Source organism: Natator depressus, chromosome 13, assembly GCF_965152275.1.
Source record: "Natator depressus isolate rNatDep1 chromosome 13, rNatDep2.hap1, whole genome shotgun sequence".
NCBI lineage: Eukaryota > Metazoa > Chordata > Testudines > Cheloniidae > Natator > Natator depressus.
Window position 1 is genome coordinate 35,583,475 of NC_134246.1, and position 20,250 is coordinate 35,603,724.

General features: G+C 46.0%; 1 pseudogene; it reads left to right on the top strand.

Annotated features, from left to right (window-relative positions):
* Positions 1 to 325: 325 nt before the first annotated feature.
* LOC141997766 (olfactory receptor 13G1-like) lies at positions 326 to 19,590 on the top strand (annotated as a pseudogene).
* Positions 19,591 to 20,250: the final 660 nt, after the last annotated feature.

Here is a 20,250-nt window from a genome sequence, read left to right on the forward strand (position 1 = left end):
TCAATTAGCCAGGCCCCCAGCTGGTGTAAACTGACATTGCTTTATTGGAATGAATGGACCAAATCCACAGCTGGTGCAAATCAGTGTCTTTCCTTTGGCTTCTGGGTTTCCTTAAAGCTACACTTATTTACATCAGCTGAGGGTCTGGACCAGTGAGATGATTTATATAGACAGATAGGGTGACCAGATGTCCCAATTTTATAGGGACAGTCCTGATTTTTGGGTCTTTTTCTTATATAGGCTCCTATTACCCCCGCCCCCGTCCCGATTTTTCACACTTGCTGTCTGGTCACCCTAACAGGTGAGGAGTAGCAGAGATTCGGAAATGAAGAACCAATCCTCTGTCACAGAGTTCATCTTGGTGGGTCTGTCCAGTTTCCTTGAATACCAGATGTTCCTCTTTGTGGTATTCACCTTCATCTACATGGCCGCCCCCGTGGGAAACCTCATCATCGTCCTCACTATTACTACTAGAAGCAGGCTTCATACCCCTATGTACTCTTGTTCATCAACTTGTCCTTGATAAACCTTATCCATCTCAGTGTCCATCCCCAAAATGCTGTAGAACCTTCTGGAGCACAGGAAGACCATTGCCTTCTTAGGTTGCATTGCACAGATCTGTCTCTTCACTTGGACTCTGGTAAGTGAAGTTCTGGTCCTTGCTGCCATGGCTTTTGACCTCTATATTGCTATCTGCCACCCTTTGCATTACACCATCATCATGAGGAAGGAGGTTTGTGTTGGGTTAATTGCTGGCATATGGATAGTCGGGGTGGCCAATTCTGCAGTCCACGCTGGATTTGTGCTCCAGCTTTCTTTCTGCGACGCAAACGTCATCAACCATTTCTTTTGTGAATTGCTACCATTTCTAAAACTCTCCTGCTCAGACACCAGCCTCAGTGAAACCCTGGCTTTTCTGGCTGATGCAGTCTTTGGGATGGGGAGCTGTGCGATAACTTTAATGTCCTATTACTTCAACCTGAGAACTATCTTGAAGATTCGCTCCACAGAAGGCAAGAAGAAAGCCTTCTCCACCTGCTCCTCCCACCTCATAGTGGTCAGCTTGTACTACTCCACAGCCATGTACACCTATATACACCCCTCCTCAGCCTACTCTCTGAACAGAGACAAAGTGATCACTGTCCTATATTCGGTTATAACTCCAGCGCTCAACCCTATCATATACTCTCTGAAAAACAATGAGGTCAAAGAGGCTAAAAGAAAAGTGAAAGGAGACTTGGGCTATTTCAAAGACAATAATATTATCATCTATCTATCTATCTATCTATCTATCTATCTATCTATCTATCTATCTATCTATCTATCCTACTTATAAGTATAGTATTTATGCACTATACTGATAAGTGTGATTTGTACTTGAAAGTTCTTGCTATTGTATTTACTTTTCAAATAGAATACAATTTATATTCCATTGTTGATGATTTGCTGGATATCCCTGTAATACATCGGGGAACAAAGAATGCAGGTTGGGAGAGGCTCTCATGGAAAGCAGTGACTCAGAGAAGGATATAGAGATCATCACAGGTAATTGTCTCAACATGAGCTTTCAGTGTGATGTGGGGGCAAAAAGGGCTAATCTGATCCTCGGATGTGTAAAAATGTGGGGAAGTGATCTTGCCTCTGTACACAGCATTTCTGAGATCATGGCTGAAATATTGCATCCAGTTCTGGCGTCCACACTTCAGAAAGGATCTGGAAATATCGGAGAAAGTTCAAAAGAGGGCCAGAAAATGGATGTAGGGGCTGGAGAATAAGTCTTATGATGAGAGTGTAATGGAGCTCAATTTACCCAGCTTATCAAAGAGAAGGTTGAGAGGTTGTCATAAATATAAAGGGAAGGGTAAACCCCTTTAAAATCCCTCCTGACCAGAGGAAAAATCCTCTCACCTGTAAAGGGTTAAGAAGCTAAAGGTAACCTCGCTGGCACCTGACCAAAATGACCAATGAGGAGACAAGATACTTTCAAAAGCTGGGAGGAGGGAGAGAAACAAAGGGTCTGTGTCTCTCGGTATGCCGCTTTTGCTGGGGATAGAACAGGAATGGAGTCTTAGAACTTTTAGTAAGTAATCTAGCTAGGTATGTGTTAGATTATGATTTCTTTAAATGGCTGAGAAAGGAACTGTGCTGAATAGAATGACTATTTCTGTCTGTGTGTCTTTTTTGTAACTTAAGGTTTTGCCTAGAGGGATTCTCTATGTTTTGAATCTAATTACCCTGTAAGGTATCTACCATCCTGATTTTACAGAGGTGATTCCTTTACTTCTATTTACTTCTATTTTTATTAAAAGTCTTCTTGTAAGAAAACTGAATGCTTTTTCATTGTTCTAAGATCCAAGGGTTTAGGTCTGTGGTCACCTATGCAAATTGGTGAGGATTTTTACCAAACCTTCCCCAGGAAGTGGGGTGCAAGAGTTGAGAGGATTTTGGGGGGAAAGACGTTTCCAAACAACATTTTCTCAGGAACCCAGATAAAGTTTGGTGGTGGCAGTGGAAGTCCAAGGGCAAAAGGTAAAATAGTTTGTACCTTGGGGAAGTTTTAACCTAAGCTGGTAAAAGTAAGCTTAGGAGGTTTTCATGCAGGTCCCCACATCTGTACCCTAGAGTTCAGAGTGGGGGAGGAATCTTGACATGATGGCGCAGCGGTGGGATTAACCTGAAATCATTTTGAGATCAATTTGAGATTTTTTGAACTAGAAATACAGATTTTAAAAAGGAAATTTTTTTTTCCTTTGGAGCTGCTGGAAGGCAGCTTGTTTTTTCTCTGCTTTGGGGCCAGAGCGGAGACAAAAGGGGATTATCTTTGTGAATTGCAGGTTTTCTTTGCCTGGAGGCAGGGTACTTAACCTCCTGCAGGGAAATTCACAGTCTTGGTAAACCAGAAGTTTTTTTTTTTTTCTAAAAGTAAATGGGGGGGTGTTCTACCCATTTGCCTGGAGACAAAAGTGGAAGGGGCTTTTTTTTTTTTTAGGATTTTGATTTTTTTACAAGGAGCACAAGTTTGAAAAGGAATTTTTTTTTCCTTTGGGCTGCTGGTAAGCAGGTTTCCAAGTAGTTGGAGGTTTTTTACTTTGATTTGGGGCCAGAGCAGAGACAAGGGAATTGTCTTTTTCTGTAGGCTGACAATCACTATCAGAGAATAGGTATTCTATTCCAGCACAGCAAAATTTTACAGCCAAGTTTTGTTTGTTTATTTCTAAACCTCGGGTGTAAAGTTAGTTAAAAACAGAGAGGTTAGGATGACAAAATCCACGTCTCGACAAAAGCTGGAATTAGCCAGATTTCAGGCTGAGGAAAAACAAAAGGAACATGAAAGACAGATAGAACTCATGCGGCTGAAGAAGGAGGAGAGGGAAAAAGAGAGGAAGCATGCACTGGAGATGGAGAAGATAAAGGCTCAGCAGAATATACCAACAAACCCTAGCAATCCTTCTCCAGGTACCACTCCCATCCCAGAAAGTTCCCCACCTACAAGGCAGGCGATGATACTGAGGCCTTCTTAGAAAACTTCGAAAGGGCCTGCCTTGGGTACAACATCTCTACTGACCAATACGTGGTAGAGCTGAGGCCGCAGCTCAGTGGACCCTTAGCTGAGGTGGCAGCTGAAATGCCTAAAGAACACATGAACAAGTATGAACTGTTTAAATCCAAGGCGAGAATCAGAATGGGGATAACACGCGAGCAGTCTCGTCGGAGGTTCAGAGCCCTAAGGTGCAAACCAGATGTGTCATTTACCCGACATGCCTACCACATTGTGAAACATTGGGATGCCTGGATATCAGGAGCAAGTGTTGAATCTCCAGTAAATTTGCCCTTCCTAATGCAAATGGAACAATTCTTAGAGGGTGTTCCTGAGGAAATAGAAAGATACATCCTAGATGGGAAGCCCAAAACTGTAATCGAGGCAGGAGAGATTGGAGCCAGATGGGTGGAGGTGGCAGAGAAGAAGAAAACTGGTCGCAGTTGGAGCTGAGACCAGAAGGGACAACCCCAGACAACACCCTATTACCGGGGGCCGCCCAAAGCCCCACCTACCTCCCAAAGAACCCTCCAGACCCCTTATCGTCCCATCACCCCATTCTCCAGCAACCCACCTCGCCCCAGTGACCAGTAAGCTGGACGATGTTTTCAATGTAAAGAGCTGGGGCATGTAAAGGCCAACTGCCCCAAGAACCCCAATAGATTACAGTTCATTGCACCGGAATCACACCAGAGGTCCGCAGGCCCAGATACCTCCCAGATACCCTTGGAATGGAGGGAAACTGTGAGTGTGGGCGGGAAGAAGGTCACCGCGTGGAGGGACACCGGAGCACAAGTGTCAGCTATCCATGCTTCCTTAGTGGACCCCAGTTGAATCAACCCAGAGATCCAAGTGATGATTCAACCCTTCAAGTCCAACTCTTTCAATTTGCCTACAGCCAAGTTGCCTGTCCAGTACCAGGGCTGGTCAGGAACGTGGACTTTTGCAGTCTATGATGATTATCCCATCCCCATGCTGTTGGGGGAAGACTTGGCCAATCATGTGAAGCGGGCCAAGAGGGTGGGAATGGTCACCCGTAGCCAGGCTAAACAAGCCATGAGGCCTAGCTCTGTTCCGGAAACTTCTATCAGGACTCAGTCAGAGATGATGGACCTGGACCCCAGGCCAATGTCTGCAACAGCAGTAGTGGATCCAGTCCCAGAACCGGAACCAGCGGAGCAACCAGCACCAGACCATTTGACAGCACTGAATCCAGTACTTGCAACCTCAACACCAGAGGGCCCCACCAAACCTGAACCGGCAGCAGCCCATAACCCTACACAAGAGGCTCAGCCGGAGCCTGAATCCCAACATAGTGCACCAGCGGAAAGCGGTTCACAGTCAACGGAAACAGCCCCGTCCCCTACATTGCTTCCAGAGGGACCAAGCATAGGTCCACAATCCAATGAGGAACTGATGTCTCCAGCATCAAGGGAACAGTTCCAGATTGAACAGGAAGCAGATGAAAGCCTCCAGAGAGCATGGATGGTGGCACGGAGCAACTCACCACCTCTCAGCTCTTCTAAGCGATCCAGGTTTGTTGTAGAAAGAGGACTTTTATACAAGGAAACTCTTTCTGGTGGACACCAGGAAGACTGGCATCCTCAGATACACTTGGTACTTCCAACTAAATACCGGGCCAAGCTCTTGAGCTTAGCCCACGATCATCCTAGTGGCCATGCTGGGGTGAACAGGACCAAAGACCGTTTGGGGGGGTCATTCCACTGGGAGGGAATGGGCAAGGATGCTTCTACCTATGTCCGGTCTTGTGAAGTATGCCAAAGAGTGGGAAAACCCCTAGACCAGGTCAAAGCCCCTCTCCAGCCACTCCCCATCACTGAAGTTCCATTTCAGCGAGTAGCTGTGGATATTCTGGGTCTTTTTCCGAAAAAGACACCCAGAAGAAAGCAGTACATCCTGACTTTCATGGATTTTGCCACCCGATGGCCGGAAGCAGGAGCTCTAAGCAACACCAGGGCTAAAAGTGTGTGCCAGGCACTAGCAGACGTTTTTGCCAGGGTAGGTTGGCCCTCCGACATCCTCACAGATGCAGGGACTTATTTTCTCGCAGGAACTATGGAAAGCCTTTGGGAAGCTCATGGGGTAAATCACTTGGTTGCCACTCCTTACCACCATCAAACAAATGGCATGGTGGAGAAGTTTAATGGAACTTTGGGGGCCATGATACGTAAATTTGTAAATGAGCACTCCAATGATTGGGACCTAGTGTTGCAGCAGTTGCTCTTTGCCTACAGAGCTGTACCACACCCCAGTTTAGGGTTTTCCCCATTTGAACTTGTATATGGCCATGAGGTTAAGGGGCCATTACAGTTGGTGAAGCAGCAATGGGAGGGATTTACACCTTCTCCAGGAACTAACCTTCTGGACTTTGTAACCAACCTACAAAACACCCTCCGAACCTCTTTAGCCCTTGCTAAAGAAAACTTACAGGATGCTCAAAAAGAGCAAAAAACCTGGTATGATAAACAGGTCAGAGAGCGTTCCTTCAAAGTAGGGGACCAGGTCATGGTCTTAAAGGCGCTCCAGGCCCATAAAATGGAAGCATCGTGGGAAGGGCCATTCACGGTCCAGGAGCACCTGGGAGCTGTTAATTATCTCATAGCATTCCCCACCTCCAACCGAAAGCCTAAGGTGTACCATATTAATTCTCTAAAGCCCTTTTATTCCAGAGAATTCAAGGTTTGTCAGTTTACAGCACAGGGAGGAGAGGACGCTGAGTGGCCTGAAGGTGTCTACTACGAAGGAAAAAGTGCTGGTGGTGTGGAAGAGGTGAACCTCTCCATGACCCTTGGGCGTATGCAGTGACAGCAGATCCCGGAGCTGTGCACTAGCTACGCGCCAACGTTCTCAGCCACCCCAGGACTGACTGAACGGGCATACCACTCCATTGACACAGGTAATGCTCACCCAATTAAAGTCCAACCTTACCAGGTGTCTCCTCAAGCTAAAACTGCTATAGACCGGGAGATCCAGGATATGTTACAGATGGGTGTAATCCGCCCCTCTGGAAGTGCATGGGCATCTCCAGTGGTTCTAGTTCCCAAACCAGATGGGGAAATACGTTTTTGCGTGGACTACCGTAAGCTAAATGCTGTAACTCGCTCAGACAACTATCCAATGCCACGCACAGATGAACTATTAGAGAAACTGGGACGGGCCCAGTTCATCTCTACCTTGGACTTAACCAAGCGGTTCTGGCAGGTACCGCTAGATGAATCTGCCAAGGAAAGGTCAGCCTTCACCACACATCTCGGGCTGTATGACTTTAATGTCCTCCCTTTCGGGCTGCGAAATGCACCCGCCACCTTCCAAAGACTTGTAGATGGTCTCCTAGCGGGATTAGGAGAATATGCAGTCACCTACCTTGACGATGTGGCCATATTTTCAGATTCCTGGGCAGACCACCTGGAACATCTACAAAAAGTCCTTGAGCGCATAAGGGAGGCAGGACTAACTGTTAAGGCTAAGAAGTGTCAAATAGACCTAAACAGAGTCACTTACCTTGGACACCAGGTGGGTCAAGGAACTATCAGCCCCCTACAGGCCAAAGTGGATGCTATCCAAAAGTGGCCTGTCCCAAAGTCAAAGAAACAGGTTCAATCCTTCTTAGGCTTGGCCGGTTATTACAGACAATTTGTACCGAAATACAGCCAAATTGCCGCCACACTGACAGACCTAACCAAAAAGAAACAGCCAAATGCCGTTCAGTGGACCAAAAAGTGTCAGAAGGCCTTTAACAAGCTTAAAGCGACACTCATGTCTGACCTTGTACAAAGGGCCCCAGACTTTGACAAACCGTTCCTAGTAACCACAGATGCATCCGAGCGTGGTGTGGGAGCAGTTTTAATGCAGAAAGGACCTGATCAAAAATTCCACCCTGTAGTGTTTCTCAGCAAAAAACTGTCTGAGAGGGAAAGCAACTGGTCAGTCAGTGAAAAAGAATGTTATGCCATTGTCTATGCCCTGGAAAAGCTACGCCCATATGTTTGGGGATGGCGTTTCCACCTGCAAACCGACCATGCTGCACTGAAGTGGCTTCACACCGTCAAAGAAAATAACAAAAAACTTCTTCGGTGGAGTTTAGCTCTCCAAGATTTTGATTTCGACATCCAACACATCTCAGGAGCTTCTAACACAGTGGCTGATGCACTCTCCCATGAAAGTTTCCCAGAATCAACTGGTTAAAATCGTCCTTGAGATGTGGAAAATATTGTTAGTCTTTATGTACTTGGTAGGATATTTAGAGATGCATGTGTCTTATTAACTTTGTTTTTCCTAGAGCTCCAGGAAGAAATCCCAGCCAGTTTCACCCTAGCTGAGATTTGGGGGGCGTGTCATAAATATAAAGGGAAGGGTAAACCCCTTTAAAATCCCTCCTGACCAGAGGAAAAATCCTCTCACCTCTAAAGGGTTAAGAAGCTAAAGGTAACCTCGCTGGCACCTGACCAAAATGACCAATGAGGAGACAAGATACTTTCAAAAGCTGGGAGAAGGGAGAGAAACAAAGGGTCTGTGTCTGTCAGTATGCTCCTTTTGCTGGGGATAGAACAGGAATGGAGTCTTAGAACTTTTAGTAAGTAATCTAGCTAGGTATGTGTTAGATTATGATTTCTTTAAATGGCTGAGAAAGGAACTGTGCTGAATAGAATGACTATTTCTGTCTGTGTGTCTTTTTTGTAACTTAAGGTTTTGCCTAGAGGGATTCTCTATGTTTTGAATCTAATTACCCTGTAAGGTATCTACCATCCTGATTTTACAGAGGTGATTCCTTTACTTCTATTTACTCCTATTTCTATTAAAAGCCTTCTTGTAAGAAAACTGAATGCTTTTTCATTGTTCTCAGATCCAAGGGTTTGGGTCTGTGGTCACCTATGCAAATTGGTGAGGATTTTTACCAAACCTTCCCCAGGAAGTGGGGTGCAAGGGTTGGGAGGATTTTGGGGGGAAAGACGTGTCCAAACTACGTTTCCCAGTAAACCCAGTTAGAGTTTGGTGGTGGCAGTGGATATTCCAAGGACAAAGGATAAAATTAATTTGTACCTTGGGGAAGTTTTAACCTAAGCTGGTAAAAGTAAGCTTAGGAGGTTTTCATGCAGGTCCCCACATCTGTACCCTAGAGTTCAGAGTGGGGGAGGAACCTTGACAGAGGTGAATTGATCACACTGTCTAGGAATTTACACAGTGATAAGATACCAGATAGTGGGGGCTTTTCAACCTGGCTGACAAGTCATAACAGGATCCAAGGGCTGGAAGTGAAAGCTGGACAAATTCAACCTTGAAATAAGATGCAATTTCTTCTCTGTGAAGGTGATTAAACATTGGGACAGCTTATCAGGGGAGATGGTTGAGCCTCATTTAGATATCTTTTTGGAAGATTTTTTTTTCAATTCAGCTTCTGAGGGAAAGTCTATGGCCAGTTCATGCGGGGTTCAGACTGTTATGGTCCCGTCTGGCATTGGAATCTGTGATTCTGAGTCCCCCGTTCATCCTCTTCCTTCACGAGCCATGGACTGAACAGGAAGCTCGGAATTGCCCTCAATGCATACATAACACTTGCAGCTGTGTATTAAGAAAATGACTATAATTCAATCACAGGCTTCAGGGCCTCAGCCAGTGGCCTGCAGGGATCAGGAAGGAATTCCCCTCTCCCCCCAGTGCATAGTAGTTCAGAGGTGTTCTGGGATTTTGTTTGTTTGTTTGCCTTACTCTGAAGAATCAGAGATTGGCTACAACTGGAGACAGGGTGGACCAGTGCTCCGAGGATGTGCAGAGAACCATAGAACCATAGGGTTAGAAGGGATCACAAGGTTCGTCTAAGCTAACCCCCTGCCAAAATCAGGATTTGTTGTGTCTAAATCATCCAAGACAGGTGGCTATCCAGCCTCTTTCTGAAAACCTTCAGTGAATGAGCTTCCACAACCTCCATAGATAGAGAAGCCTCTTTCTAGATGCCATGTTTTGCTCACTTTCTCAGGGTCAAATGTACCCCCAGATCTAAGGTGGGGAAGGAGTTTTCCCCCAGGTCAAACAGGCAGGGACGTTGGATGTTTTGTCCTAGCTTTGCAGCATCAGGTGTAAATCGCCGGCTGGGGTCATGTGGGCATGTCTTGCCTAATCCATTCCCTCCAATTGCAGAGACCTTGGGCATTGAGGGCAACTTGGTCTCTGCTGTTCTCTACCTGTGCTGCACAGTTTAGTCTTTGTAGCCTAGGAACCCCTTTGTGCCAATGGGCAAAGGGCACCAGGGGACATAGAATTTTACAGGGATATCGTGGGTCAGTATTTGCACAAGAATTCCACAAAGGGAGGCATGTAAGGTCTCTACTGAGAGCTAGTAGCCCACTGGTCATCATAATCATTGTGAAATGAATGTATGTATTATTTCTATACCTGAAATTATGTTCTTAAAGCCTTAATGTTAAATGCAGACCATCAGGAAGTGACATACCTTGAACAGGTTCTGTTCAGGAAGGGGCAGTAAATACCTGGGATTTACTTTTGGTCACTGTGTACTTTATGCCTCACAATACAAGTCGATTTCCATACACAGCCCCCAGATAATAAAGACCACAAAATCAACAAGAGATTGCAAAATCTGCAGGAAGAGACACAGAGCGGGAGGGTGTCCTGTTTATTACTAGAATCAAAGAATTAGGGTGGTATATGAGGAGAATGCAAGGAGACACACAGTATCCATCATCTAGGGGGGAGGCAGACAGCATGTTTTCTCTCATGAAAAAGGACTCACAGCCTGCTTGATTGAAAAGTGCTGGTGAGCAATACTTTATTGCAGATGAGCGCATCTTATTAAGTAAGTCTAGAATGCATATTATGATTTTATTTTATATGTAACCATTTGTGTTCAGGTTTCAGAGTAGTAGCCATGTTAGTCTGTATCCGCAAAAAGAAAAGGAGTACTTGTGGCACCTTAGAAACTAACAAATTTATTTGGGCATAAGCTTTCGTGGGCTAGAACCCACTTCATCAGATACATCTGATCCACTCTATGCATCTGATGAAGTGAGTTCTAGCCCACAAAAGCTTATGCCCACATAAATTTGTTAGTCTCTAAGGTGCCACAAGTACTCCTCGTTCTCATTTGTTTTCAATATTTCTACTGGCTATCACTTATATCTCTATGCATCTTTAAATAAACTTTTACTTGTTGTCACTATCAATATATCTCAGTGCTGCATGTTCATCGGCCTGGTTGATCTAAGGTTTAACTAGGAAGCTGTGGAATATTGTTCATTTGGGAGCAATGAACCTATGAATACTGCTAGCACCAAGTGCACCGGGGCTGGACACTCCAGGGGGAGCATGTCTATCACTGACCTGCCGAGGGACAGCAGAGCTGTGCAGGCTAAGAGGGGAGTGGCTTGTGTTGCCCGTGGCCAGTGGCATTGGGGAGTTGACCCATGGCTGGCACAAACACGCTCAGGGCAAGTGGTAGTGAGTTGCCTCACTGCCCTGGGTACCCCTGAGAACTGTAAAGTTTTAATCTAACTAAAGGCTCAGTAGATGGGCACCTGGGAGAAGTCAAATGGCCTGTGATATACCAGAGGTCTGGATGATTGAATGGTCCATTCTGATCTTGAAATCTAGGAATATATGACTTCCCATCACTCCTCCTGTCAAGGTTCCTTCCCCACTCTGAACTCTAGGGTACAGATGTGGGGACCTGCATGAAAACGTCCTAAGCTTACTTTTACCAGCTTAGGTTAAAACTTCCCCAAGATACAAACTAATTTTATCCTTTGTCCTTGGAATATCCACTGCCACCACCAAACTCTAACTGGGTTTACTGGGAAACGTAGTTTGGACACGTCTTTCCCCCCAAAATCCTCCCAACCCTTGCACCCCACTTCCTGGGGAAGGTTTGGTAAAAATCCTCACCAATTTGCATAGGTGACCACAGACCCAAACCCTTGGATCTTAGAACAATGAAAAAAGCATTCAGTTTCCTTACCAGAAGACTTTTAATAGAAGTAAAAAAGAATCATCTCTGTAAAATCAGGATGGTAAATACCTTACAGGATAATTAGATTCAAAACATAGAGAATCCCTCTAGGCAAAACCTTAAGTTACAAAAAGACACACAGACAGGAATATTCATTCTATTCAGCACAGCTATTTTCTCAGCCATTTAAAGAAATCATAATCTAACACATACCTAGCTAGATTACTTACTAAGTTCTAAGACTCCATTCCTGTTCTGTCCCCAGCAAAAGCATCCTACAGACAGACACAGACCCTTTGTTTTTCTCCCTCCTCCCAGCTTTTGAAAGTATCTTGTCTCCTCACTGGTCATTTTGGTCAGGTGCCAGCGAGGTTACCTTTAGCTTCTTAACCCTTTAGAGGTGAGAGGATTTTTCCTCTGGCCAGGAGGGATTTTAAAGGGGTTTACCCTTCCCTTTATATTTATGACACCTCCTATGTTTCAATGACTGTCATACTCATGGGAGCATTGTTGATTCCTCTGTGGCTTTCTTTCCCCTCCCACACTTTGTCTTTCTTGTCTTTGGGGCATGGACTGTTTCTCACTGTGTGTTCCTACAGTGCAGAGCTCAATGGGGCCTTGAGCTTGATTTGGACCTCTAGTTGCTGTAATAATGAATAACAATGATGGATGATGTAAACATGCTGGTTAATTTTCATTCCAGGGTACCATCAAGCTCTCAACTTTTCCCTTCTCCTAAAATGTAAACAGGAAGCCCTGGGTTCTGTCCTGGCTCCACCACTGACCTTCTGTGTGAAGCTGGGCAAGTCACCTCCTCACTCCATGCCTCAATTTTCCCTCCTACCCTTTGTCTGTCTTCTGTATTGAGATCGCAAGCACTTTGGTGCAGGGGCTGTCTCTGACTATGCTTCTGTACTGTGGACAGTACAAAAGAAACCTGATCTCAGGTTGGGGTTTTAGGTGCTATACTACTAATATAATAACACATTCATAGACTATCAGGGGTGGAAGGGACCTCAGGAGGCATCTAGTCCAACCCCTGCTCAAAGCAGGACCAATCCCCAATTTTTGCCCCAAATGGCCCCCTCAAGCATTGAACTCACAATCCTGTGTTTAGCAGGCCAATGCTCAAACCACTGAGCTATCCCTCAGTGTATTTATTCATATTCATCATTCTCATTTCACACAGTAGCTGCCCCTGTCTGAATTTGTTTCTCTAATTGATCTGCACCTATTGGACTCGAAGCAGAAATTAATTCAGAGAAGTTCTCTGTACTGTGTTATCTAAGTCAGGCTAGATGATCCCTGTGGTCATTTCTGGGCGTAAAAATCTATAAATCTATGAATTATTATCTCCTTCTATCCAGTGCCTCTTCTGTCTTATTCCTTATCCTTTGCTGCTCTCTCGTGATCTCATAAAGAAAATACAATTTCTTTGATATCATCTGCATGCTCCATCTTTTTTTCTTCACTCTTACATTATGACACTGTGTTTGCCAGTGATAATTCCAGAACACCAGCCTCATTGGGGCACTCTGAACTTAGACTGGATCACAGTGTCCCAGGCCACCTCAGATATTTGCCTTTTTATTCTTAATCCATCAGCAAGCACGGCCCACAGGCCACAATCCTGATAACCCTGAGGCCAATGGGAGCTTGGCTTTGCTCTCCAGGGGGTCATGTTTGGGGCCCATTGTTTGGGATTGCAATGTCTGTCCAGGTAACTAAAGGCTTCAGAGCACAGCAGTGTCTGAACTCTCCACACCCAGTAAGGTAGGGAAAGAGCTTTATCTTCATTCCAAAGGGAGGGGAGCTGATGCACAGATGGCTGATTCCTCAGATGCTACAAAGCCACCTTCCTAGGTGCTGTGGTATCTTAGGGCCTGAGAGACTTTAACAATTTACTGTCACAAAACCCCTGGGAGGAAGGGGGGAGCCATTATCCCTATTTCACAGATGGGGAAACTGAGGCACCAGGCAGATTAAGTGACTTGTGCAGTCACACAGCTATTCCCTGGGGCCCATAGACTTGGATGGATCTACGGCTCCTTTACACCAGCTGGGAATCTTGCCCTTTGACTTCAATGGTGTGATGGTCAATTGACACGAATCTTGTCTCATTGACTCCAATGGAGCGGTGGCTGATTTACACCAGTTGGGTATCTGGACCTGTGGCAGGGCAGGGGTAAAAGCCCTTGAATGCCCTGCCAAAATGCTGGCTAAGCCCTGCTTTCTGATAGGGAAGCCAGGTGCAGGGGCCCAGGCAGCCAGCAGAGAGCCCAGCAGCAGGCCCTAACGAGGGCTGGCTCACAGCAATGATTTGAGCTAAGTAGAGGCAGCTGGGCTGAGGAAGGGACGAGCTATAAAAGCCCTGGAGAAAGCTCAGTCAGGAGGCTAGCCTGGGAGGGAAAGGAGGCTTACAGCTCTGTCTCCTCACCAAAGGCAAGGAGCCTCATGGGCCAGGAGACCCTGGGAAGGGTCTGAATGGGTTTAGCTGTTGGGGGAATAAAAGGGACTACATGTTTGCACTGTAAATAAAGACACAAGGGTGAAGCACCAAAGAAGGCATTGGGACTTTTTTTTTGGCCAGCCAACACAGGGCACAGGCACGAGTAGGTAGAAGCCTGTACGGACCCTGTGACAGGACCATTTACTACAATGGAGCTAGGTCTGGTTGATATCAGCTGGGGATGTGACCGTGTGGACTCCAATGGAGTGAAGGCTGATTTACAACAGCTGGAGATCGGGCTCCATTCACTCCAATGTAGCTAAACTCAGTTTACACCAGTTGGGGATCTGGCCCCACTGAATCCAGTGGAACAAAGGCTGATTTACACTAGCTGTGGCTGGGGATATGGCCCACAAGAACGAAGGTTGAGCTTTTCTAGCCTGCCTAGGGGATTTGGACACACAATTCCCATTTATTTTAGGTTGAAATCATCAACCTAAGCAGCCTGCTCATTGTCCCTCAGAGACTCTGGGAGAAAGCCAAGAACTGAGCTGAGATTTCTGAGTGCCCGCCCAGTGCCTGAAACATGAGATCGGCTTCATCTCCATGCTGCAATGGCTGGGCGAGGGTCTCTGGTCTGCGCTATGTGCTCTGTCCATACAGAGGCCAGATTTTAAAGGCATTTAGGGGCCTAGTGGGAATTTCCAAAGCTCCTGGGCCCCTCAAACTCATTTATTTCAATGGGTGTTAGGTGCTTAGGTACTTTTGAAAATCCCATTAGGTGCCCAAATACCTTTACAAATCTGGCCCTAAGTCTACACCACTGAGCCTATGCCAACAGATGTCATACACTGAGCAGGGGTGGCAGAGCCTTCCCAAAAGTGGGGGAGCCAGGGGCCCCCAACCCCTCTGTGGCCCCACCTCTCCTCTTCCCAATTAGGCCCCGCCCCCTGGCCAAGACAGCACTAGGAACCCAGACCGGGCAGCTCTGGGGAACCGCGGACCTGCCACCTGTCCAGGGTGGGGGGAGCCTGAGAGCAGCCCTCAGCCTGTGTCCCCTTTCTCCCGGGCTCTCCTTGCCAGGGCAGGTGGAGGGTCCACAGCTCCTCACAGCTGCCTGGGCAGTTCTTACCCCGACCCAGCTCTGGCTGGGGGGTGGGGCCTAGAAGCTGCAGCCCAGCCATGGTAAGAGATGTGTGGGCAGCTGTATGGAGCTGAGACCCTCCACCTGCCCTGGGTGGGGAACTCAGGGGGTGGGGTCTGCAGCTCCCCACAGCTGCTTGGGCTCCCCAACTGGGCTCCAGCTGCCAGCCTGTCCGGGGGGCAGGGGACGACTTGGGAGGAAGAGGTGGGGTGGAGCCCATGGCAAAAAGTGGGAGAGCCATGGCTGCCTGCCCCCAGCCCATTCTGGTGCCCCTGACACTGAGAGTTTTGTCAGCATAGCTTTGCTGGTCAGGGGTGTGGGTTTTTAAGCATCTTACATGGTCTTAGAGAAAATGTGATAAAATACGTGTTGAAAACATTCTTTTAGCCTGGAGCACCCTGACCATAAATGCCAAAAGCTATGTGTGTGTGTGTGTGTGTGTTTTTCACTGCCGGCACCTGCAGATTGAGATCTACTCAGCGCTTATATGTGTGACTGCTGCCCCCCGATGGAAGGAATGTGGGTGTGTATTTGTTCTGTGTCTTTTGCTGCTGCCCCCTGCTGGAGTGTATGGGCTCTGCTTAGTGTATATGTGTGCAGGGGCCTTTAGCTGCTGTCCCCTGTTGAAACCTGCAGCAGTGAGCCTTAGAGCCTGGATCTCAGGAATTGGACTCCTGCTATGGCACTGAAAAAATCTGCGTAGACATTTGGGCTCAGGATCTGAAGCCCATCCCCTCCCCAGGCTTCAGAGCCCGAGCTCCAGCTGGACATGAAATGACTGCAGAGCTGTTTTTAGTGTCATAGCATGAGCCCTGTGAGCCCAAGTCTGCAGACCCAGGCTCTGAGAATGGCTGTTAAAATGCAGTGCAGGTGTACCCTCCTTGGCCACCACTGTAGACTAGCGTGCCAACAGGACTGTGTGCATGCACACCCAGGACTGCAATCCTGGCGCGGGCGGAGCTGCAAGTCACAGCTGTGGTGCATTGAGAGAGCTCTGTGTGGGGAAGGGAGTGAGGGGGCAGGGCTAAATTTGACTATTTGTCAGCGTTGTGTTTGGGGCAGGTCAGCCAGGAAAGATGGGGTTGTAACTCATGATTGTGATGTTTTGGTAGTGCTGGGAAGTGGCTTGGGGCCAGGACTAGTAGGGGTATTACATAACAGGACTGAGATACATCAGCACAGCTGTGAAGGGAACCAAGGACTGGGATAGCAGGGGACTGTGGATCAGGACTGAGGGGCACTGGCAGAGCTGAGGGGTGTGGGCAGGACAGCAAAGCCTGTCACAATCCAGGTACGTTGGCTGATCTGTCACTGAGACCTAGAATCCTGGAATTGCCTTTCACTCACTGCACCTGGGCCCTGCTGCTTCGGCTAAGGCAGTAGGAATCTCCGGTTTGTTTACATATCAGTTTCACTGCAATCCACACCCCTGCCCACTACATCCCCTAGCTAGGTGAGACTCTGGTGGAATTTATGAATGAAGGGATCACCTTTCACAGGAGCTGGCCAAACTGGCTTGACCCCTTTCACTTTACACATCAGGGGGCTCCTTGCCATAGGAACAAACCCTCCCTTTCCTTTGTCTAACATTAATCAATGCCTCTGACTTTCCTTGCTAATCAGCCCCAATGGGACTGCTGCCGCGACTTGCATTTTCCAAAAGTGTTTCCATTCTAATGGCCTCCCACAGGACCCATTAAAATGACAAGTAACTTTGTTTCTGCCACTGGCCCTTAATTCCTTGAGAAGTTTGTCAGATCTCCAGGCAGTGCCCAGGTCTCAGCTGAGCAAAACATTTCTCAGAGTGCTGATTAAGACATGAGGATTTATAACAACCTGTGTGTCTTCCTGTAAATCCCTATAGAGCTGCTGGCTAGTTGGAGAGATTTCTCTTTAATAGCTATGTTGCTAACGGGGATGATTTTAATGAGCACATAGTGAAGCAGGGTTTTTTAACTGATTATTATTTTTATCCTAAGCAAGAGTCAATTAAATTAACATGTTTCAGATGACACTGCTCAGGGTTCCTTCACGTTGGGGATCTGCCACTGCAGATCTGCTATCAGACCTATAGAAACAGCTGCACCCTTATGGACAAGCACTTTACACCCTTTGGACAGACTGTTCATTGCCACTTGTCTGGTCAGCTACCAGAGACCAGGACAGCCCCTGTTACAGTCTATCCCCTTGCCACTGATGCCCTTAGTAGAGTGTCACAATCATACTTCAAGCCCCTTGTCAGCTCCAATTCCCACCTGGTTTGCCTGTGAAATTAGCTGCACAGAGTCAGAACGAATATCCTTTAGTTACCAATAATCATGATATATTTTTTAATTCAATTTAGTGTCCATGACTGAGAAATGTCATAGAATCATAGAAGATTAGGTTGGAAGAGATATCAGGAGATCATCTAGTGAGTCCAATCCCCTGCTCAAAGCAGGACCAACCCCAACTAAATCATCCCAGCCAGGTACTTAAAAACCAATAAGAAAATGTCAGCAGCCCCTGATCACTGAAGTCCATTTCCCACAGGGATGGGCCAATTAGCAGTAGATAGATAGATAGATAGATAGAAGCAGGTGAATGTAAACACTATTAGACAAGTGGACAGAGAGATGATTAGACAGATGAACAGATGACATGGCAGATTGACAGAAGAGTAGATGGGCAATTAGAAACGATAGATAATTGGATGGATAAAGCACAGGGGGAGGAAAAATGGACAGACATCTGGATGGACATATAGATAACAGGATGGATAATTAGGTGGATGAATAAATTGACAGATAATTGGACAGAGAGCAGTGAAAATACAATCTCTCTCTCTCTTTCTCTCTCTCTCTCACACACAGGATTGTCCCGTCTGGCAATGTGCTTCAAAACTGATCAAAGGAGGTCATTTCTCTAGGTGAGAACTCAGATGACAGCACCCAGCCCATGACTGTCTTCCCTTAACCTGTTTTCTGAGCCTGCCAGTAAAAAGGCCAATTGATGTTATACATGGATGCTGTGATTTTCATATGGGTACAGATCCACTAATAACTAATGACTGACATAGGTTGTGAAATTCAGCTCTGGATCCTGAGTCTCACAAAGATAATTAAGGGTGTTAATTGGCGATTTCTGTGTTAGACCTTGATGTCCAGGTAACTTCATTCAGGCCCATTGCTGCTATGAATTTGATGGGTAGCATCAAGTGATGGACAGAGAGGCCTGGTCAGAGCTGTAAGATAATCACAACGTCCAACTTCTGCCACAAATATTAATTGAGTGTTCATTCCTACCACACATATACCCAGGAGGATGGACACAGAGCAATGGTATACATAGACACATATAGAGTTAGACACCTGACCTCCCTATGTGCTTATGTAAACCCAATAGGCACCCATCTGCATTTTTAGGTGCCTAAATACCTTTGCAAATCTGGCCCTAACTCCCTTTGATTCCTTTGAAAATCCCAGGCCACAGGCTCCATTCAATGATCACTGAATGAACTGGCGTCTTTCCATTGACTTCAGTAGGATTAGGCCCCAACAGAGGTGTTAGCCAATACATATAAGTTGTGAATATCATACACCACATCAATGGGTATTATGCACACTGTATTAATGTAACATACATTGCATCTATGAGCCATTGACTATAAGTGTTGGGAAGTTATGTTAACTGTATGTATTATGCTCTTCCCACAATTCTGCTCCCCCACGTCGAGTATCCCACAACGCTTTGGAAAACTGAAGCCAGCTTTGGCATTAGGAAATAGGAAGCCTGTCAAAGCCAACAACTTTGTCCTAGACCAGGTTGGGATGAATCTCTACTCCTAACTGGTTTAGCATTTAGTATCCGAAAGAGAGATTAGACAAACACAGAACAAAGCAGCAAGTTTAGGAACAGTTACACACTAGTGGGATGGATTTTAGTGTTGAGTAAAGAGCTTTGTAATTTGTATAATTGTACCATAAATGCTGCCAGCTGGAATGCATCTCTCGAAGCACACCTTCTGTATAAGGTGAACATGCTGCGAGAATATGCTTCCGGGAAGGAGGGTATAAGTATGTCTCCTTTTTGTATTGTACTGCTTTGACTTTAGACAATACATTTAGCTCTGATTGGTTATTTGGTCTCTTGAACATTTTTAAGACTGAGCCATGTGTGTAGTCGGCTACACCTCTGTGTCAGTAGACGTGTGATGGTCATGAACATTTGAAGCTACCTATTCCAACTATAGGTAGGGTGAATGGCTGACAGTGAGTCAAAATGGGGTTGATTCTCAGTTCTGCCATTGAACCAGCTTGTGTCTCAGTGCACACATGTTGCAGACGAGGGAAAATAACATGGAGATTTGTTGCATAAGTCAGTTTTTCAAAATAATTGAAGGGGTTTGGTGCCCAAATCCCCCATTGACAGTCAATCAGATTAGGGTGCTTAACTCCTTTATGTCCCTTTCCTAGGGTGACCAAATTACCTCGTATTGAAGTTAGGCTTACTGGCCTCTAATTGCCAGGATTGCCACTGGAGCCTTTTTTTAAAATAAATGATGCCACATTAGCTATCCTCTAGCATCCAGAATGGAAGCTGATTTAAGTGATAGGTTACATATCACAGTTGCAGAGTAGCATCTGTGTTAGTCTGTATTCGCAAAAAGAAAAGGAGGATTTGTGGCACCTTAGAGACTAACCAATTTATTTGAGCATAAGCTTTCGTGAGCTAGTTAGTAGTTCTGCAATTTCATATTTGAGTTCCTTCAGAACTCTTGGGTGAATCCCATCTGGTCCTGGTGACTTATTACTGTCTAATTTAACAATTTGTTCGAAAACCTCCTCTGCTGACAGCTCAATCTGGGACAATTCCTCAGATCTGTTACAGAAAAAGAATGGCTCAGGAGTGGAAATCTCCCTCACATCCTCTGCAGTGAAGACCGAAGAAAAGAATTCATTTAGATTCTCTGAGTGGCTTTATCATCCTTGAGTGCTCCTTTAGCACCTTGATTGTCCAGTGGCCCCATTGATGGTTTGGCAGCCTTCCTGCTTCTGATGTACTTAATTTTTTTTTTTTTTTTGCTATTGGTTTTTGAGTCTTTTGCTAGTTGCTCTTCAAATTCTTTTTTGGCCTGCCTAATTAAACTTTTACACTTG